Here is an 8,414-nt window from a genome sequence, read left to right as displayed (position 1 = left end):
TTAATTAATGAATATGGTTTATTAAAAAAAATGTCAGTGTTAACATTTTATAATTTTGCAATGTCTTGAATTTTTCAGAATCGGATATTTTATAATTCGGTCAATGAAATTTAGCTTCTTGTAACAATAGAAGTATTTCTTGATATAAATGAAATAAATTTGATATTAATATGAATTAATTAAAAATTTGTCAAAATCCTTTTAAGCCTCTGGAGATATTTAAAGTCTTTTCAACCTTAAAAAAATTGGGTCTGCAAAATGTCTGTAAGTCTTTTTATCGTGTCTGCTTTTGGTGAATCCCAGTCCGCTCCTGAACGCTAATTTTTACGAATAACTAATAAGTCCATTTTTTCTTTCACCTGAAGATATTTTAATTTAATTTTAATTTTAGGAAAGAACCCAAGTTTCTTTTTTTTGAAGAAAAAGGACACTAAGTTCGAAAAAAGTCTGATAAAATTGTCTGATGAATTAAAAATTAATTTAATTTTAATTTATAATACTTTCAATTTAGGAGAGTTTTAACGATTTTTTTCGATTTTGCATGCAAGTATGCAATATTTAAACAGAACATTTTTTCAGGCATGAAAGTTTTAATTTTTTAATTTTTATGACCTAAAAAATATTTGGTAGCCCGGAAATAACCATAAACTTGTTTTTGTTCTTAGAACCGGTTTTTACTACTTTGTTCAAATAAAGTTTCAGGAACTCACAATCCACCTCAGATTTTTTAACACCGTTTTGCATAAAGTAGGCATCCAGTAAATTTTCAGAGTTAAGTCAATCAATTTGCATGCAATTTACATTCTAAATGACCTTCCTGCTCGTCTTCATTAAAGTGTGCACTAAAACAGGTGATCTTATCTTTAAATTAACAAGAAGATATGATCTAAACAGGTGGGATGAAGAGAACGTGAGAGCTGTTTTGAAAATCGATTATGTACCTGTCAATAATCTTTCCAAATACACTATTGTTTTATTATTACATTAACCATTCCTATCCTAATGGCGATCATATAAATCTCTAAAAAAATTCGTGATTGATAGAAATCTTTATTCTTTTCCAATAAACAAAGTATATTTATTTATTTAAAATATGTGGGTGCGGGTTTCATAAGTCCTGAAATCCAACGGGATTTGTCTGCGCAAAGGGACCGCGCAGCCTCCCATCAAAGTGGGGAAAGATTTGAGGCCGAGAAATCAGTGGTTCTTTACCAAAATGGGTGGAGTCACCTGGAATATTCCGCCTTCTAGTCACGGAGATTGTAGAAAAATAAATTCGGCATTCTTCCCAATTTTCGAAAATTAGGAAACCTTGGTTTTTCAACCATAACAAATTTTCAAATACGAACTGTGAATTATTTTCCGTATCTTTAAGATCTACCAAGACCAACCCCAACTTTAAGATGAACTTTAAGATAATCCAAAAAGACAAATTATTAACAAGATACATGAATTTTCAATCAAATAGTTGAATTTTCAACTAAAAAAGATACATTTGGGTTTTAAAGTGGAATAATTAAATTTTATCTTGAAAAAATTAAATTTTAATCGAAAAAATTAAATCTTACTCAAAATAAAAATGACTTTTCAATAAAACGGGAGAATTCTTAACAAAATAGTTCAGTTTTCAACTCAAAAAAATGAATTTTTAAGCAAGAATCTTAATTTCCTGGAAAAAAAAGAACTTTCTTGAAAATACATGAATTTTCAACTAAGAAAGACAAATTTTCAGAAAAAATAAAATACTTAAATTTTATTTTTAATAAATTGTTATTGTTTATTAAAAAATTTTATCGTTGTTTAGATTCAGGAATTTTATAATTAAGGTTTTTTTCTAGTAGGCATATTTTATAATTCGGGAATTTTCAAATTCTTTAATATTATAAATGGTTCGTTAATTTTCTTTTTCGGGATTTTTAGTCGTCCCTATGATATTACCGAATTTAAAAATTTCTGAATAATAAAATTCGCATCAGAAATTTGCTGAATTATAAAATTCCGGACACTAAAAAATTCCCGAATATAAATAATGAACAATTTGTTTTTCAATCAATATTATTTGTTTAATCAAAACATAATAATGAAATATTTTGAGAACACCATTTTTTGAATTCTTGTATATTAAAAATGTTTTTTTTTTCAAATTTAAAATAATACTAATAAAAAAAATGCAATGCAAGTTTTTTTTAAAATATGTATATCAGTTTAGTATAAAAATATTACTCTTGTAATAAAAATCTTTTTCTTGTATTGTTCTATTGCATTCAGAATTTTATTTCTTCAATTATTGTTATTTCAAATTTAATCAATAATTTTAGAAAAATACAATGAAAATGTACATTTTTTAAATATTTCATCATTGTGCTTTAATTAATGAATATGATTTTTTTGTTGCATAAAAAAAAAGTAAATTTGAAAAGAGTTCGAGTAAAATGATAAAAATTCAAAAGTGTCAAAAAAGTTGATTAATTCATTAAATTGGGAATGCATGATGAAAAATTCAAGGGAATTCAAAAGAATTGGATTAAATTCTTGAGCATTCACGACAAATTTAAAAGACTCAGGGCGAATATAAAAAACTACAAACTAATTTTTTTAATCCATTCAATTGAGAGAATTGAGAAAAATTCAAGTGAATTCAAAAGAATTCAGCAAGACTGAACAAATCAAGAGAATTCCAAAGAATTCAATTTTTTAAACAGAATTAAGGATAAATTTTTAAAAAATTGGAAAAATTTAAATGAAATCAAATGAGCTGAAACATTTTTTCAATCCAAAATATTCCACTGATTTAATTAGAATTACAGTAAATGTATAATAATTCAAAGGAATTCAAAAGACTCTGAGGTATATTACAGGAATAAAAAAAAATGAAATAAAAAAATTTAATCAGACAATTTCCATTTAATTGATTAAGATAAGAGTGAAAACAATTCAGGGCAAATTAAACAGCATTTAAGTGGATTGAAAAATTTGGTAAATAAAAAATACTAACGAATTGAATAAAATTTAAGTGAATTTAGAGAAATTTAAGAGAAATAAGAAGAACTCGATGGAATTAATGAAATTTTAAAATTCGAATGAGTTAAAAAAATTTCATTAATTTAAGGAAAATTGGAGTGACTTAGAAGAATTCGTAGGAATTCAAAAGAATTCGATGCAACTCATACAAAATCAAAATACATTTAAGATAATAAAAATGAATACAACAAAGTTAAAAAAATAAATAAAATATCAGAAAGAACAAAGATCCATTGAATTTAGAGGATTTCAAGAAAATTTAAAAAATTGAGGGTGAATTAGAAGAAGTTCGAAGGAATTCAATAAAATTCAGAAATCCTTGAGTTCATTGTTTCAATTTATTAAAAGAAATGACAAAAATGACATTTTCATTTTAATAAGTGATGATATCATCAATCATGACTTATGAAAGAAAAACATTCTTTTTTATGTAAATAGTATTAAAAATACGAAACAAATTATTTTAGGAACAGCCTTTGTAATTTGATTTTCTGTTATTGCTAATTCTTACAAATTTAAAAGAAAAATTAAATGAATTAATTTGGGGTAAAAATTCCCTACAACTTTATACTGTTTCCAATTTCCAAAAAAGTAAACAATCTTCAAAAAAATTATTTTATTAAAAAATATAATTTTCAAACTTGTTTAGACGATTTCAGCTATAGGAATATACACTTTCAAAATTGGAAACACTAGAATTGATAGAGAATATTTTCCCAAAAAGATAAGCCTAAATTTAATAACAAAAATTTTGTTTGATTAAGAAGAAACGGTAGTAAAAAACTTAAATTGCAAAAAATATGGTTAAAATAAATGTTTTTTTTAAATTAATAATATTTTGTTGTTAAAAATAAAGTTTTTCAATTGAAACATCATAAGTAACATTATTTTGATTCTTAAGATCATAGAAACTTTTTCTAGAGATTGTATTTTTGCAAAACTACCTTAATTCTATTCGAATTTAAACAAACGCAGTAATCAGGCATTTTTCAACAGAAAAATTTTTTCTATGACAATTTTTCTAATTTAGGAACTTTATGATAATTTTAAAGAAATTCATAATTTGTTGAATAATTTCATGATTTTTTAAAACAAATTTAATAAACAAATGCATTATTTTGGCATTTGTCGGCAAACAAATTCGGTTATTTCATTGCCAGGCTTTTCAGTTGGGAATTTTATGACACTTTCAGCAACATTCATAATAACTTGATAAATTTTATTATTTTTTTTTTAATTTGGTGAGCAAATGTAATAATCAGGCATTTATATACAAGAATTTTTTTTAATGTCAACTTTTTTAATTAGGAAGTTCATGATAACTTCAGCAAAATTTATAAATTTTTGATTAATTTTATGATTTTTAACAAAAAAAAAAAAAATAAACAAATGCCAGGAAGGTTTTTAACGAATTCAAGAGCTTAGCACAAAAAACAAATGAATAGAGAATCCAAACTAAATTATTATGCTGGAGCTTTATAAAAACTCTGAAATTGAAAAAGACGAGTATTTTCATAGAAATATGACCAAATAATGCATTATTTTTTTATTTGTTTACAGAAATTATCAAATTTATCAACTAATTTTGAATGTTGCGGCAATTAACAATTAGTTCTATAAAGACTGATATATCGAGAAAAAATTTTTTTTCCATCGACAGACGCGCGAATGATGCATTTGTTTATTAAACTTGTTATAAAAAATCATAAAATTAATCAACAAATTATGAAATTTGCCAAAAATGATCACAAAGTTTCTAATTAGAAAAAAATTGACATTGAAAAAAAATGAATTTGTCTCTCAAAAAATGCCTTTTTACAAGATTAGTTCATTAAATTTGTTTATAATATAAACAATCATAATCTTAATAGAAAATTTTTAATATCAAATTGTTTTTATTTGAACTTCTTGCAATACAACTTGAAAAAACGTATAATTGTGGAAAATCGTAGAAAACATATTTTCAAAAACTAATTTGTTTATAAAAATTTTGTTTGTTGGTGGTATAATATTGGAAAATTTGTAACTAATGCTACCCTATGCAATTTAGGTGATTTCAACAATTTTCCTGTTATTGCCGAGCACCGGGAACGTCAAATAGAAAAGTTGCCATTTTTTCATCATATTTGTTTATTTATAAAAAAATTGAAAACCTAATTCGAAAATCAGACTTAAGAACTCTCTTAGAAATCTTATCATCTTTTTTTCAAAAATTTTATTTGTCCAAATCGATCAATATTTGTGGGCTGTACGTTATTTTGAACAAAAAAAGTCACTTTTTCCCACTTTGCAGCGGTCTGTTATAACTGTCGATTACCTGAGTACAAAATAGAACCAAATGCAATATATAACAAGTGATCAATTGAGGTAAGCAATTATTAAAAGTGGCTCAACTTTGAGAAAGATCAATCCGCACAATCTAAGATGCCGATAGAGCGGAGGTCGAACTTTTTTCAGAAACCTAATGCCACTTCCTCTCCGATACCGATCAGATAACTCGGCCAAATCGTCGAAGCGTGTAAGACCCCCTTCAAGCAAAATGACAGGCTTATCGGAGCGCAGAGTCACGGTACGATAGTCGGAAATCACGAAACCTTTCGCATTTCGTTTCTCCCGTTTCATGATTACGTCGCGCAAAAGGAACGCGTCCGCGAGCGACAGCCCTAATCATACCCGCGTAATTACGGACTCATTCAGGATCTTTGAAATTCGAAGAATTTTATAATTGATGAGGATCCTTGAACGCCGGTGCACTTGCTCATAGAAAAATACATTTTTCTCTCTGATTAGGAATTACGAATCATTTATTCCTCGTTCTCTTCTACTTGCGCCGTTTTTCATTTACTAGTTGTCTCTAAGAATTGCTGTTATATTCTCTTTAAAAGGCCATAGCTGGGTAAGCACAGCTGGTCTGCCTTGCAACGTATTTGGTTCATATTTGGATGGTACCACTGTCTAAGTAACATTTTCACAAAAGTTATAAACGAATTTCGAAAACATATTAAATGTTTTTAAAAATCGCTGAATCAATTTCGATGGTTTCAGTATATAACAATGTATCACAGCGTTCTTAAAGGAAATGGAGTAAATGCTGCGAATTATAAACGAAAAAAAAATTTCGAACTGAAAAAAAATTTTCCATTGCGCTAGCAAAAATATATGTTGTAAGTAAGGGTATTATAGTAAAAAAAGATCGATAATGTATTTATCTCATGCTTTTAAAAGAAAATCAAAGGTCAACTGATCGACCACTGAAATTTTGTGATTGTGAACTCTCTTAATTCGTTAAAGCTCTTTGGGCTTTAACGAAAACATTCTCACCACGTATCTCGTCCTTCGCACTTGATTTTGTCCCAAATGTCAAATTTTCTACATTATGCTCATTCAGATATTGCAAAATAAAGCACAAATTGTATTTATCATGATTATTGTAATATTTGTTACTTTTTTTGCATTAAATTATATTCTAAACTGTGCTGAAAGGTTGATCATTTCAATGAATTTATATCATTACAATTCATAATATGGATGAAAAGTGAAACATGCTAATTCTTATTTCCTTGTATTTATAAGTTTTTTATATTTTTAATCTTGTTTTTACGATCACAGCTTTCATCGTTTGCACACAAGTTTAAGTGTCTTTATTTTCAATCTTGTTATTCACCAATAAAACAAGCGGACAGATTTTTTTACTCCTTTTGTGGCCTTTTTCCAAAAATTAAATTTTTGTTTTGCTCTTATTTTTTACGATTGAAAGGAAATGTACTCGTCCTATCTGAAAATGATTAATAACAAATTTATCAAAGATTTTAGGCAAACAACTTTTCTCTGTTAATTTTAGTTCGTTCCTTATGTCGTTTTTTCAAAAATTTCATTTTTTACGTTTAAAGAAAAAACTACGCGTCCTATCAAAAATTATTAATACAAATTTTGAATGAGTTTTCTGTATTTTTTGGAAGAGTAACTTTTGTCTATTTATTTTTTTCATAGCTTGTGGCGTTTGTTAAAAAATGATTTATTTTTATTGTTTTTTACGTTTAAAACAAAAACTGCGCATCATATAAAAATAATTATTAAAAATTTGTATCTCTTTCTTAGATAAACAAGTTTTGTCTCGTCTTTTTCTTAGTAGCTTGTGTCGTTAATCCAAAAATTTAATTTATTTTACTTTTAATGTTGTTTTTACGACTAGAAACAAAAACTACTGTTCCTATAGAAAAGTGATTAATAATAAATTTATAGATCTTTTCAGGGAGCGCAATTTGAGTTTATTAATTTTTTTCTTATCTTGCATGGTTTGACAAAAAAATAGAACTTTTGAATTATTAATTCTGTTTAGTTGACAATTCATCTGTTCTGCTTGAAAACTTTTTTATTAGGTTACAAAATTTAATTCTTACATTGAAAATTCCATTACTTGGTTGAAAATTAATCTTTTTTGATAAAAAAACTAATCTGTTTTGTTTGCCGATTTAACTACTTTATTGCAAATTAGTTTTTTTTTCTTTTCGAAATCAAGTTTTTTTAAAATATAAATTTAACTATTCTATTTTCTGTTAAAAATTGATATTTTTCATTAAAATATTCATGCATTCCGAAGAAATTCATCTTTTTAGCTTCAAATTTTAACAATTTTGTAAAAAAGTCATTCTTTATGGTATCAAATTCATGCGGTTGAAACATACCTTTTTTTTGAAAATTCACCTACTTTGGTTGAAAATTAGTTTATTAACTTAATATAAATTTTGCTGAAAATAAATTTCTGTTGTTAAAAATGCATCACTTTAATTAAGCATTCGTTACTTCGGTTAGAAATTGATCGATTTTGTTGAAAATTATTTGTTTTTATCGAAATACATTTTTGTTTGAAAATTCATCTATTCGGTTGAAATTTGACAACCTTGGATATTCTGAATATTCCTATTGATTGTTACAGCAAAAAAAAATCGCTGCAAAAGAATAATAAAAATTGAAAAAATTATCAAATTAGGTGCGCCGTGACCCCCCCCCCCCTCCCCCTCAAGTGAACCTCATTGAACCCCATTGAATTACTATAAAATCCCGTGAAATTCCATGGAATTTAATATCTCCTGAAATCTCGAAAAATTTATTAAAATATCATGAAATGGTTTAAATCCTTGGAAAACCCTCGAAATTTTTTAAATGTCTAAAATCCTTTGGAATCTCTTGAAAATATTGTGACAAATTTAAAATTCCTTGGAATTTTTAAAAATACCTTCAAATTTTTTACATTTTTTAGAATCACTTAAAATTATTGGAATCTATTAAAGAGACCCCGAGATACTAAAAATCCCCCAAATTTTCGGAAAGTCACTTAACATTTTTAAGAGATCCTAACAATTTCCTAGGATGTTTTACAAATATACTCAAAT

The sequence above is a fragment of the Belonocnema kinseyi genome, chromosome 10, assembly GCF_010883055.1.
Source record: "Belonocnema kinseyi isolate 2016_QV_RU_SX_M_011 chromosome 10, B_treatae_v1, whole genome shotgun sequence".
In the NCBI taxonomy this organism is placed as follows: domain Eukaryota; kingdom Metazoa; phylum Arthropoda; class Insecta; order Hymenoptera; family Cynipidae; genus Belonocnema; species Belonocnema kinseyi.
Note: the sequence above shows the minus strand (reverse complement) of the source record.